This window comes from the organism of the source record quoted next, unplaced genomic scaffold (assembly GCF_019419815.1).
Source record: "Pyrus x bretschneideri cultivar Hongxiangsu unplaced genomic scaffold, Pyrus_bretschneideri_v1 Contig108, whole genome shotgun sequence".
Lineage (NCBI taxonomy): Eukaryota > Viridiplantae > Streptophyta > Magnoliopsida > Rosales > Rosaceae > Pyrus > Pyrus x bretschneideri.
In genome coordinates this window covers 506,993-510,438 of record NW_025999400.1, presented here as the reverse complement: position 1 = coordinate 510,438, position 3,446 = coordinate 506,993, and positions in this window count along the sequence as shown.

The window sequence follows — 3,446 nt, the reverse complement described above, 5'->3', positions numbered from 1 at the left end:
CATACACACTTCACACAATTCTCATTCACTCTTCCATATTCCAGAAATTCGTCAAAACCTCTCCACACCCTTGCATCAGTCACCAAAACACTTTTCTCCTCCATTGCAGCCACTCCAACCACTCCCCAAACCATTCACACCATCAAACTATCCTTAGACCTTGTGCTACAATGAAGAGGAAGATAAGAGGGCCTAAACGTTCATACAATTCAAGTTTGAGTTGTTGGAATGTTTAGGTGTTTCTTTGATTTCAATGTTTAAATTCAATTCTCTTTGTTTTGTATGTTTGAGGAATGGAAGAAAAGAGTGCTTAAACGTTCATACAATTCAAGTTTGAGTTGTTGGAATGTTTAGGTGTTTCTTTGATTTCAATGTTATGAAGAACTAAACCCCCCTTAGCTAGGGGGTGATTCGAAATATATGTTTATACTTGCATTTTGATTTGATTACTTCTAATTACGTTTCATAAGTTGTGAATTCAATTTGTTTAACTGTTTTATTGATAACCTATTTATGTATGTTTATTGAGAGTGCACACTTAATTTTCATGCATGAATATGACGCTAGAATATAAGTGAGTTTCACCTAATAGTTATGAACTTATATTCACAAGTAGTGGAGGTTGCTTATAAACAATCGCGTTAAATAAATTCTTGGCATAAGTTTCATGCAATCATAGTAACGAATGCCTTGTCAACACTTATAGTTTTCAAAGAACTTAATGATTCTTGCTTGTATCTCTATTATGCAATTCATGTAGGGAACTTGTGGGGAATGCTTTGGGTTGTCGTATGCAATCATCCAATTCATTAACTTAAGGAAAACTTGACGGTTAATTTAAGCGGACCTAATTAACCCGGGGTGTTGAGAATCATGGTTTATTGAAATGCAATTGGAAATCGTTTTATTATGCAAGTGTAACATGTGTGGAGATGAACCCCTTAGCTAGCATTCATCCATACTTTTCATCATATTCATATTTACATTCTGCCTTAATTACAATCTGTCCATTTAATTTAATTTCGTCAAAACCTTAATCCCCCTTTACTTTAGTGTCCAATTCAGTTAGAAAGTGTCTTAGTTTGTGTTTATAAGTGTTTTGATTCAATTTGTTACACAAATTCGTCCAAATTCACCAAAGTGCTCAAAACTGCCCAGAAAGTGATTTTAAGGCAGTTTTGAGTGTTTTGGGTGATGTTTGAGTCTTTTGGTTTGTCTTAGTGTTTTAAAGTTTAGTTTTGCATTCTTTGAGTCTAGTATAGTGTTTTATATTGTGTTTTTACGTTTTTGAGTCAGTTTCCAAGTGATTTGCAATCCCTCCTAATCCCCGATTAAGAACGATCCCTACTTATACTTATACTACAATTGTCAAAAAGAGGGTTTAATTTGTGTGCGTATAATTCTCGCATCAGATATGCATATTTTAGATGTGGTGGAAGTGGTTTAAGTTCAAGTTTTGGTGCCTTAACAGTGGAAGGAGTTAGATGTGACATTGATGATTCTAAAGGCTCTAAAAGAGGTGAAACATTCAAAGGATACAATGCTAATGCTTCCAAGGCAGCTACTTCTTCCATGAGTGCCTCTTCTTCATCAAACTCATCTTGAGATTGACTCAAAACAGTTTGTAATGGGTCATTCGATTGTGCCTGCAAGAACTTAGAGAATACAAGTGAATCAAGCACATCAATGGCATAACAATCAAGAGATGAAGAAGGATGAGCAAGAGATTCAAACACTTTGAATTGAACTGTCTCTCCTAACACTGTCATAGTGAGGAGTCCATTTTGCACATCAATGATGGTCTTGGCCGTGGCCATGAAGGGTCTCCCAAGCAATATTGGCAACTCACGATCATGTATAGGAGCTTCTTCCATGTCCAACACTACAAAATCTGCAGGCAATATTAGTTTATCAACTTGAACTAGGATATCTTCAACTATACCTCTTGGATATTTAACTGATCTGTCTGCAAGTTGTAATGAAATGGTGGTGGCTTTCAAATCTCCCAAACCTAGTTGAAGGTACACTGAATAAGGCATTAAGTTGATGCTAGCACTGATAGGAGCATATTCATGCGACTTAAATAGCTTGTTCTCGTACATTTACGTTATGTTTCTTTAGTTATTTTAGTACTTTAAGCTATTTTCGTGTGTTTGTAGGTCCAAATGGCTAAAGGAGCAAAAAGATGCATTTTGGAGACTTTTGGAGCACTTTTGGGCTAAGGACGGATAGCTTATGCTTGAAGCCAAAGTGTTGGACGAAATTGAAGACCTAATTGGAGCCAAAGTGTTGGAACCTTGTTCTCTTTAGTTTTAGGACATTTAAAACCTTTCCTAATCCCAATCATGCCATGCATAACACACATCCATTCTAACACATTGTCATTGCACATGCATTTCCTTCATTAGTTAACCCACATGCACTTATCACTTATCATCACCACATATCATATCACTTAATCACTTATCACTTATCATCACCACTTAACCACTTATCATATCATAACCACATATCATATCACTTATCACTTATCACTTAACATAACATCCACCCACTTCACCTACAACATCCACTTCACCTACAACATCCACCTACTTCACCTACAACATCCACCCACTTCACCTACAACATCCACTTCACCTACAACATCCACCTACTTCACCTACAACATCCACCCACTTCACCTACAACATCCACCCACTTCACCTACAACATCCACCTACTTCACCTACAACATCCACTTCACCTACAACATCCACCTACTTCACCTACAACATCCACCTACTTCACCTACAAATGACATAGCCATATGTTCCCTCCACTACTCCTATAAATACCCTTGCATTCATTCATTCATGGACATCTCATTTCATACACAACACATTACAAACACATTCTCCCTTCCCTAGCCGTGAGCTTCCCATCTCTCCCCTTATAATCCAAAAACCATCTTTCCATTTCCATCACTCCTCACTCCATTCCACACTTCCATTCCCCTTCCACTTCTCCACCACTCCTCTTCCATTCCACACTTCCATCCCCCAAACCAATTATCCCTAGACCTTATGCTACAATAAAGAGGAAGAGAAGAGAGCCTAAACGTTCATACAATTCAAGTTTGAGTTGTTGGAATGTTTAGGCGTTTCTTTGATTTCAATGTTTAATTTCAATTCTCTTTGTTTTGTATGAGGAACTAAACCCCCCTTTAGCTAGGGGTGATTCGAAATATATGTTTATGCTTGCATTTTGATTTGGTTACTTCTAATTACGTTTCATAAGTTGTGAATTCAATTTGTTTAACTGTTTTATTGATAACCTATTTATGTATGTTTATTGAGAGTGCACACTTAATTTTCATGCATGAATTTGACGCTAGAATATAAGTGAATTTCACCTAATCGTTATGAACTTATATTCACAAGTAGTGGAGGTTGCTTATAAACAAT